Source organism: Salvia miltiorrhiza, chromosome 1, assembly GCF_028751815.1.
Source record: "Salvia miltiorrhiza cultivar Shanhuang (shh) chromosome 1, IMPLAD_Smil_shh, whole genome shotgun sequence".
NCBI classification, from domain to species: Eukaryota; Viridiplantae; Streptophyta; class Magnoliopsida; order Lamiales; family Lamiaceae; genus Salvia; species Salvia miltiorrhiza.
Genome location: NC_080387.1, coordinates 65077456 through 65088144, shown reverse-complemented (window position 1 = coordinate 65088144; position 10689 = coordinate 65077456). Strand labels below are relative to the sequence as shown.

Sequence of the window (10689 nt, the reverse complement as noted above, 5' to 3'; positions counted from 1 at the left end):
CAGATCTCGCCTCCCATTACAGAGCCCATCCTCGATCCGGCACTGCGCCCAGATCGGAGTCCCTAGCCGCCACCGGACTGGAACATCGTCCTGCTGCTCCGGCGGTCTCGCCGGCCGGAGCTCATGATAAGGGAGCTTCACCTCACTCAAGCTTTAACTCGATGATTCATTCGGCTGCTCGGGCCACCTCGTCGGCCGGAACTCAAGATAAGGGATTCCTAAATCTCCCATCTGTTTCTGCGAATTTTGAACAACCGGCTGATTCCTTGCCTCCGCTTGCTGCTGGGGGAAAAGATCTGATCTCTGCCCACGAACAGAGTATTCTAGCCACTGTCGATGCCAGATCCTCTACGGGGGTGCAACCGACGACACTAGACACTCATTTCTCTCCTGGAAATAACCCTTCTCATGCTGCTGCGACAAAGACTTGCTATCCTGATGGCTCCGGCGCGAAGAGGGATTTTCTCCCGGATAATCAACGTGGTTCTTACGCTGGTGCGGTTGCCCCCCGCCTTTTGCGACGCCCAGATGTCTTTGCTCATAAGTTCACGGCGCTTCAGGCACAAGAATCAGGTCATGGCTTTACTCTTTCTTTGCCTTCTGAATTTTGCAAGAAACGGTTTGAGGAATTTCGATACGCAATTATTGGAAAACTGTTATTGGAAAAAGGTGATACGCCTCGTCCTACCGCTGAACTTAAGCAGGAACTACAATCGATATGGAAGATTTCATCGGAGTGGAAGTTGATTCCAATGTGTAAGGGCTTTTATATCTTGAAGTTTGATACAATGGAGGATAAGAACATTGTTAAGGATCGAAAGTTCTGGAAGTTGTCGAAGGGATCCCTTCGTATGAGGGAGTGGGTGAAAGGGTTTAATCCCTATAAGGAAGTTTCTTCGTTGAGCCAAGTTTGGGTTAGAATATATAATCTTCCTGTGGAGTTCTGGCATCCTGAAGTTATCACAGCTATTGGCAACGTTGTTGGCACTTCTATTAAAATTGATGGGGCGTCTGCCTATGCCGATGTTGGGCATTATGTTCGGCTGCTTGTCGAAGTTGATTTATCGCTTCCGCTGCAAGAGTCGATGCAAGTTCAAGGAGATGATATGGCTTATCACGTAGAATTCTATTATGAGAAATTACCTCTTTACTGTACACATTGCAGGATCACTGGGCATTGTGTTGATAATTGCAATAAGAAACAACCTCGAGTGGAGATCACAGATCAGGTTAAGGTGAATTCGGAAAAGGAAAATGTGATAACTAAGGGAGATAACCAAACTGATCCAGGGAGTCGCAAGAATTCAGCAGAGGTTCTCAAAAGACCGGTGCCGGAGGGTCCTCAATGACAGGTGGTTCCGGCTTCGGGACATACTCAGCAGGAGAAGCAGCAACTTTCCCCGCGAACTCAGGATAAAAATCGGTTTGCGCTACTCTCAGAGGAGGCGGCAGATGGCTCACAATCTCAGCAAGAGCCCGAGCAGCAGCAGGCTGCTCCTTTGACGGAGCAACAGCAGTTCACGCCGAGGGGACCGGTGTTGGTTGTGGGTTCTCCGGCTTTGAGGGCAACTTCTCCTACTAAAGCCAATTGTCTTAACGTTCTTGCTATTGAGGATTCAAGTCATGGGATCGATGCGGCTACGATTACTGAACCAGATTTTTTGGGCATCCATGCTTCCCAAGTGGTACTCGAGAAACCGTCTGGGTCAGTGTCTACCACACATGTTGTGCCTAATTCTAGTAGTGGCATTCCCACAGCCGCTATTACGACTTCAGCATCTCAGGATGCGCCTTGCATCGCTCGCACCCCTGAGTCTGGTGTTTCAATCGTTCCTCTGCATGATGACTCGACTCATGCAACTGGCGGACAGCAACCTTCTACACGTGTGGCCTCGGGGAGGAGTGATATGCCTCTTGATCAGGTTCGCCCAGCCTCATCAACAGTCGAGCTCACTGAAGCTCCTACGGGCAAGCGAGGCAGAGGGCGTCCTAAGGGCGCTACCAAGCAATTCGGGAAAGGGAGGGTTTCTGATACCTCTTTAAAGCACCGGTTACGACATCCTGCTATTCCAGGCTCCAATATTAGTAGACCTTCGGATATTCCCGGGGATGCAGCGGCTCTTGCGATGACGGGGGTCTCTTATCAACGTTGGGGGGACATCATGGATTCTGATATTCATACGGTCTCTAATCAACGTTGGGGGGACATCATGGATTCTGATATTCATACGGTCTCTAATCAACGTTGGGGGGACATCATAGATTCTTATAATCATACGGAGGATGATGCTCTTGATTTTTGATTGTCATGGGGTTCCTGCTATGTAGCTCCTGCACATTTCTTGACTCTTTTTTCCTCTCACGATGTTTTTCCCTCTGGGTCTTCGCCGTTATAGTTTCGTAGCCCGTTAGTTTGCGTCTGTTGTGCCTTCAACGGGTTTTCTTTGTTTTTTTTCATTTTTCTTTTTCTCAATAAAATTCCAATTCAGCAAGTAGCGCGGCGCTCCAAATCCTAGAAGAAGCAATATGTGACGCACTCCATCAATTCAATCGCCATACATGCAATTGCACGCTAAATGTGTTATGTTTGAGTAGTACGTAACCCCTCGAAATTCGACGGAAAATTATTTTAAATTATTATTTAAATTATATGATACTTTCTTTATTCTTCAAAATTCTGCATAACTTTTTTTTTGATACCCAAAATTATGTATACCCTATTTTTAGACACTACCCCACATATAATTTTTATAATTTTACTCTTTTAACTGACACTCACTATAACAAAAAACACTTAATAGGACACTCATAAGTGTCCTATTATGCATTATAATAGGACTTTCTCATAAGTGTCCTACTAGCGCAAATAGGACTATCTTTGGGAAAGTCCCATACAAGCAAAAGTCCTATTATAATGCATAATAGGACACTCATTGTAATAAAACACTCATGAAAGTCCCATTATAGGATATTTTTGTAACACTAGGAGTGTCCTAATAAATGAGTGTCCTATTAGAGTCCATCTTTTGTTATTCTTTAATATCTAGTTTTACCTAGATTCATATTAGCTCCCACAAGTTGATTCATTGCCCAAAAAACATGCATATGTAACTACTAATTCGACAATTAAAATATACAATATTTCATTCCATTCAAATTTACAATATTACATCCTAAATGCAAATACAAAGTAACATACAAGTACTTTACGCTCACTCACGAGAGCACCATGTAATTTTTATGCTTTCTAGGCATGGATTATTTTCACTAGAAATAGAAAATAATGTATTGTGACAGTGGACTGTTAACACCTTCAGTTCCTAGCTAATACAGAGAATCCAACAACAGAGTCTGATTTGGAACTAGGGACTTGTGCTTCAACCTTAAGTTAGTCATGGTGATGTATCATGTCCTGTTTTCAGCCACTCGTCTATTGCTTCCAATTCGTAGGAAAATTCATCTGCAGCACGTCCTGCAAATGAGAAGCAGCGAAGATAATGATAGAGCATGATTTCTGTCAAAATTGGTCGAGCAACTGAGATAGATGGCATATTACCTGATAGATTGGACAGAAAAAGGCTCCAGCAACATTGCTGAGTCCTCTACTCCAGCAGCCTCTTCATCAGGCATAGGTAACTCACTGTTGTCGACTATGTGACAGCTCTTCTCGATCTTTACAGCATTCATATCTCTTACCAACATTGTTGTGATAGTATAATACGATACAATGTTTGTCGTATGACCAATGACCATTTAGGCTGAAGATTTTGGCAACATTAAACCGATCTAGGAGAATATTGAAGGGTTTCAAGTTTCCATGGATAATTGGATTATGCTTGACCTTATGAAGGAAGCCTAGAGTTGAGCAGATTTCAGCTGCAATACGTATCCGAGCATGCCAGGCTAGAGGCCGATTTTTTTCTTTTCCAGCTTCTTCCTGATGAGATAAGGCAATCGTGTAAGGTACCGTTGTGCATGTACTCATGCACGATGCAGCTCAGCTCAGAGTAGAAGCTGATCATAGCTAGTATATTAGGGTGTTGTACTTGGCTATGAAGTTTGACCTGCAATATGAAGTTTCATAAAGTAATTTTTTTAATACAAGTTCTGCAACTATGCTTAATTTATATATTACCTTGGTTGTGAAAATAGCTGCAAAGAATGAGCCAACAATCTTGTCATTTGTCATCTTGACTAATTTATTTTACCTAAAGAATGAGATAAAGTAAAAACATATTAGTGAGAGAACCAAAATATATGTAGTATTTTTAAAAAAAATCATGCCCATTTTATTCACCACCAATAATCATTCAAGTTTACCTGCTCTCCTAAGAATTCACTCTCAACAAAATTTGCTAGCTATGATCATTGTTGGAATCAACAACCTGTTGAAGGAACTGAAAATGCAGAGTTTTTCACACATAAATTCAAACTCTGCATTTAGAAAAATTGATGAAGAACTTCTATAAAGAGCATAACTCATTTCATGCTTTATATCAAATTAGATAGAGCATTACACCATTGACACACACCCGTCGTGCGGTGCGGACAAAATACCTGTGTATGCCCAGTACTGACAATACACGCTCCTACTTCTCGCAATAAGAACTTAGCCTTAGTGGTAAGTGTAGGGTCGAATCCCACAGGGAGTGAGGAACCACTTTGTTCTCCTACGACAAACTGAGGTGTCACAATTCTCAATCTGTATACTCTGCACAAGAAATAAACAAGATCAATAATAACAAAGGGGTGAGGTTATTCGGTTAGGTCATAACTGTTGTTAACATTCGTTTCGGTCATAGGCACACTGATGATCCTTCTATGATCCATTCAAGCCCAAGGCGTGGCCCAAAGACATTGGGGCGTTTCAAGGGGTTGCACTTCACATATAGGATGGTTGATCTCATTGTGGTCACTTGGTCCGAAGGTCACACAATCCCCGGTCACAAGGCAGTGCTTCACTCCTCCTTAGATAGTAGTCATACCCGTTACTCACCAAGTATGACCCTCACCAACCTTCTCTCCCGAGGTCCCCAACTCCACGCTTTTAGTGACACATACCTCCTGGACTCAACTATTTCCGGCTTTGTCAGCCGACCAGTCATAGACATGCTACGGCGCCGAGATTGCTTTCCTCGTTTGATAACCATGGCTTTATGCCTCGTCACAGTTGATGGATAGTCTCTAGAGAAGCCCAAGACTGAGGAATGACAGTGTATCCCATCAATCCTTTCCCCACCTTCCGGATCTACAACGCCTTTTGTTGACGCTGCTCAGCTACTCGGTCGTGGGTATACCGGTTGTCACACCCTGGTATGCCCTGGCCTTTGCTTAACACGAACAGCGTTTTACCGAACGGAGATCACCCGTTAGGCCCCTACTGTCCATGGTTTGGCACAAATCCGTCTGGAACCACGAGACTCAACCGAAAGAACAAGTGCCTCACGAATGTTTACATGTTAACAACAATTATTTCCACCCCCAAAACCTCACCAAGGGAATTACTCACACATGACGCAATTCATAAATGCAAAAGGGATTAAGCACATTATAGAACGAAAAGAAATACTGGAATAGATAAATAGTACCTAGGCTTCAAGCCTTCGAACTTGTTCAAAAATAGAAACACAACGGAAAGTGGAAAAGCACGAGAATGTAAATTGTTTTGGATGCCACACACGGCGAACTTAATTGAATGCTAAAAGTAAAAAGTTTCAAGGTGTCAAGAACTTCTTCACGCTGCACCACATTAGTCTTTTATACTGCCGGATGGTAGAGGCCTAACCCTAGCTGCGTCGGTTCCAAATCTTCGCCGGGATCTTCTTTCCTTAATTAGCTTGATCTTTGATTGATCCTGATTGAAGATGGCGTCCAGCTGCAAGCTTAGTCAACCTTTCCTATTCCTTCGATCCTTCCAGTTCCTTCTTCCACCTTCTACTTGTTTCTTCAAGATCTCCGAGATTGACCTTCCTTTTATGGCTTTGGCTGTCTGCTTCTCATGGTAACGATCAGACGGATTGCTCTCTTCGGTGTGACTTATACCAGGTGGGTTGCTCCAGGTTCCCATGCCCCAAGTTGAATTGGAGAGGTACTTGTTGGCCGAAGCTCCATGCTGGTAAACATGATTTAACAATCCAGGCTCGGTAATGCCCATTCCGACCGCATTTCTTCCGTTTCCGTTCTACTGACCTTTCTTCCTTTACAACTTCGTTTTTCCCCCTGACAGACCTGTACCAACGCAAATAAAGGGAAAAATAGGGCCAAATGGCCCAAAAGTCGAAGACGCATCAACCATGAAGTTCCAAATCACCTCCTTGGCAACGAATAATGACATGAGCAGAAAGTCGAGAACTCACCCATCGAGGTTCTTCTCTTTGCAGAAGTTTCTGAATGCAACACACATGTTCTTCACTCTTTGCGCACCTATGTTGGTATTAGATGAAACGAGGATCAAACAAGGCGTAAAACAACTACAAGAAAACGAGCAACCACACTAGAATTGCAGCCAGACCAGATCTAAATCTACACAATCTGAACACAAAACAGTTTGTTGTAGAACAAAAATTCAGATGGCATGATCAAATCATAGGATCTCAACTTCAAGAGTTCATATTGATGAAACAATGTAGAATAGTTTATTTCGAATTATTGATCATTATTACCTTGAACTGCTGCTTTTGAACTGACGAACATGAGCATAAACCTGCTTGAAGTCTACAACCTGCTACTGACTACAAAAACACAAACACGGAAAATAAAAGATTTAGCAAAATTCAGAGCCAAGAATCATAATCTAAATTAACACCTATCGTGTCCTCTAAGAAGGTAAGGAAACTGGAAGCAGAAAATCCATGCCAAAGACTCAATCTCTTTGCTTTCTTCCCCAGACAAGATATTTACTTTAAACTGAAATTACAACAAGATATGAAGTAATAGCAGACATACATTGATTCACATCAAGTTTATCTGTTGTTCTTCTCATTCAAAGCAGATATTTTTTTCACATTCTGTGTTTATCTCATTAAGCATAAATAGAAATGATCAAGCACACGCTAGGGGAGCATTACACATGAAATTTTCCAGTAAACTCTAGTAATGATCAAGCATAGATACATGAAATTGCATATTGACAAGTATATGTAGAATGACAAGAAATGAAATTGGACTTACTCGTGGAAGGCATCTCCATTGAGGTTTTTTGAGGCAACTTGGGAATTTTAGGCTTCATATCTTCAAAGCCTGGTGGCAAGCTCTCATCAGCTCCATAACCACCCGATCGTGACGCCAATCCTACTTCTGAAGCAGACTAAGTATAGGAGCCCTATAATGGCTGCACAGACTGATCAATGAAGTGAACAAGAATTGGCAAATGCGAATAATTTTTAATCAATAATCGAACATATAGAGGATACACTAGCGTAACCGATAGACAATTAGAGATGAGAAGTTACCACGATTGGGAAAGCGGCGAGGAGAGGGGAGGAGCAAGGTCAGAATGCAAAAATTGCTAACATCACGACCGAGATCTTTGTCGATTTCGACGAGTAGTTTGGATTCTTCAACGAGCTGCGGAGAAGCTAATAAGAGAACTAACACAAACCTTTCAGAAAGGATAGAAACCTAGCTCTAGATAAGAACTATATATGCATCAATAGTAAGATCGACAATAATCCTTCATTTTTGACGGAACATTCGCAATAGAGCACTAAGAAATCAAACTTGAAAAAGAAATAAAATGCAGAGAAAGAAACAAAAATTAGATGAATAGAGAAGTAAAAATAAACCATTTAACACAAAAATCGGCAGCGCAAGACTGCGGCTTCTCATCGGTGACAGCGCCAAATCGCAGAGGTTTGGATTGGCGAGCAGATTCTCGTCGAAGATGGAAGCTTTCTCGCTATGGATTTGGGGAATTCTCTTCAAGGGCTTTTCTTTGGCATTTGGGGGAAAAAACGAACAAATAAAAAGTTGGACCAATTTTTTATGTTCTTTTCTTTTTTGTTTATTTTTTTCTAATTTATGAATTAAGGCAATTTAATTTTTTATTAAAAAATTCAAAAAAATTATAAACTACAGTTTATGGGAAAGGTGTTCTTTTCAATTTAACTTAGGTAGTTTAAGCAGCGAAGAGTAGATTGGATAAGATATTTTTAAACAGGAGTCCCATTAAATACAAAATAGGACTCTTAACTTGAAATAGTCCTCGTATAAGCATCCCCAAAGGCTGATTTTGTTGTAGTGACTATTTACTCATGATCTATTTAATAATATTCTTACTGTGGGACCCTTTCTCCACTGTCATTACTACAAACTTTCATGCATAATTTTGGGGGACGGGAGAGTATTATTTTTGCATAAATAATTATTTATATATAAATTATTTTTAAATTTATTTAATTTAAGGTAATATAGTTGAAATTATATTAATCTGAATCATATTCCTCAATTAAATGTTAACCTTTTGTTAGAATAATAAATATTCTTTTTATATAAATTTTTATTTCATACTCCCTCCCTCTACAATTTAAAGCCCAACTTTGGTATGGGTACGGAGACTAAGAAAACTGAAAAAGGTGATGTGGATGGAATATAAGGGTAGTTGACTAAAGTGATAAAGATAGTTGACTAAAGTGATAAAAGGTGTTGTGAGTGGGTCCACTAGTGATAAAGTATAGTAAATATAGAATATAAAAATGATAAAGGGGTTTTAAGGTGGGTTCATTAGTGCCAAAGAGTAGTAAATATAGGAAAAGGAAAGAGTAAAAAAGTACAAAAAACATAATAGGGCTTTAATTTGTGGACAAAAAATTAAGACCAAATAGGGCTTTAAATTGTGGACGGAGGGAGTAATATTTTAGAAAAAGGTCAATATTGAAGATTTTATTTCATCTGAATATCATATCGTCTGAACCACCCTGTAGGATCATATCATCATCTAAAGCCCGGAAGATGACATCTAATGTTTGAACACCAGACTTTTGAGCATCATCTCGTCTAGACCTTAAAATACAAAAAATGAACTTTTATCCGTCAATTTTTTTAACATCACTATCTGGAGGTTTAAAAATCAAATTTGACTTGTAAGATTGTATGATTTGGAGCTTCTAATATCATAACTAACTTGTAAAATCATTTTGTATGGAACTTGAAAAAATCTTGACAAACTTTTATGCATTATTAGCTTCAAATATTATAATTGGGTTCCAAGAATCATCTCGTTTGGAGTTTGAAAAAATAAATTTAACTTGTGAGTATCGTCATTTAATTGTGTTCCGAGAATCATCTTGCTTAGAGCAATTCAAATTGTATTAGTCTCAATCATTCCGCCAATTAAATATAGATTTTTAATTTCGAGAGCAAAAGCTTCTTCTTGTATAAGTTTTATTTTCGTGAAACCTTATAAAAAAATCAATGTAAGATGAGGTGATTTATATGAATTCTTCACTCGATTGAGATTATTATAAATTTAATACTCCCTCTATCCCGACTTTTGGTATCCAGTTGAGAACGGCACGAGTTTTAATAAAGTGATTGATGTGTTGTGAGTGGAATAAGGGTCCCACATTTTATGTGAGAGTTAAAATAATTAAAGTGGAGTAAGGGTCCCGCCTACTTTTACCAAAAATAGAAATAGATACTAAAATGTGGGACGGCCAAAAAAGGAAAGTTGGATACTAAAAGCTGGGACGGAGGGAGTACATAATTAAAGATTTCTAATGTATTTGAACATCATATCCTCTATTATTATTATTATTATTGACAAAATAGAAACAAATAAAGTTTTTAGATATGAAAAATATATTTTTCTTCCCTATACAAATAAAATGTACGGATATATTTTATAAAAAATAAAAATAAATTTTAAAGTAATCAGGTTATAGAATTTGTGTCTTATTATTCAAACATGTAAATCAATGACCGAACCCGTTTATAATTTACATACACGTGCATGTCTCGAATTATAATCGTACTACATAATTTTAAGGAGATGTGACTTTTCCGCCGCCGCCATATCCTCCGCCGCCGTCCGGCTATGGCCGTCTCTGGAAAGGCGTCGGCAACTGTTCCATATGTTCCCATTATTTCGTGCAAGTTGGATTCTTCCAGCCATCACTCTCAAACGTCGAGTCTTCGTCTGTTGGCGTCTAGTATGGCCGCCGCCTCCATCACCGGCTCCCTCATAGCCGACAACATTCTTTTCCTGGAAACGGCTTTGTCAGCGCCACCTGCTTCAGCGCCGCCGTCGCTTGAAACTAGGGTTTCCGCAGAAAGCTCCCCACCGTTCCAACACCAGGAGGCTGGGGCTATCCTTGTTATTGCCCTTCCGACTGTCGCCCTTCAATCGAAGGATTCCGCTGCTGATTTACAGCAGTCGCCATCTTCGGATTCTGTAAATCCTAGCGCTGCTAGGGTTCTTGATGCACAAGCCGAGATTTTTGGTTCCGTAGATGCAGTCATGCAGCCGATTGTTTCGTCTGCAGCCAACTCTAGTGCGGCTAGGGTTCTCACCGAGTCCTCCCAGATGGTGTTGACTGGCCACCGTGCCGTTCATGTGCCGGTTACAACCTTATCGTCGGGAATCTTGGAGACGTCAAGACTCAACAAAACCGGGGTGCTTTTCCTAGAGACTCCAGCCCCACCGAAACATCCTAATGTTAAACAGTCCTTCGCTGATACTGTCAAGACTAA

The 10689-nt window shown here is 40.5% G+C and overlaps 1 long non-coding RNA gene across 3 annotated transcripts; it reads right to left on the bottom strand.

Annotated features, from left to right (window-relative positions):
- Positions 1-2920: 2920 nt before the first annotated feature.
- Positions 2921-7965, bottom strand: LOC131005047 (uncharacterized). Of its 3 annotated transcripts, none has more exons than XR_009095193.1 (8): positions 7785-7965; positions 7452-7566; positions 7171-7339; positions 6663-6731; positions 6357-6423; positions 4321-4397; positions 4136-4208; positions 2921-4064 (listed from the first exon to the last, which is right to left on the bottom strand). It is a non-coding gene; the product is annotated as an uncharacterized LOC131005047 (long non-coding RNA). The 3 variants fall into 3 exon arrangements; XR_009095194.1 differs by having other exon boundaries at positions 7171-7330; XR_009095195.1 differs by lacking the exon at positions 6663-6731.
- Positions 7966-10689: the final 2724 nt, after the last annotated feature.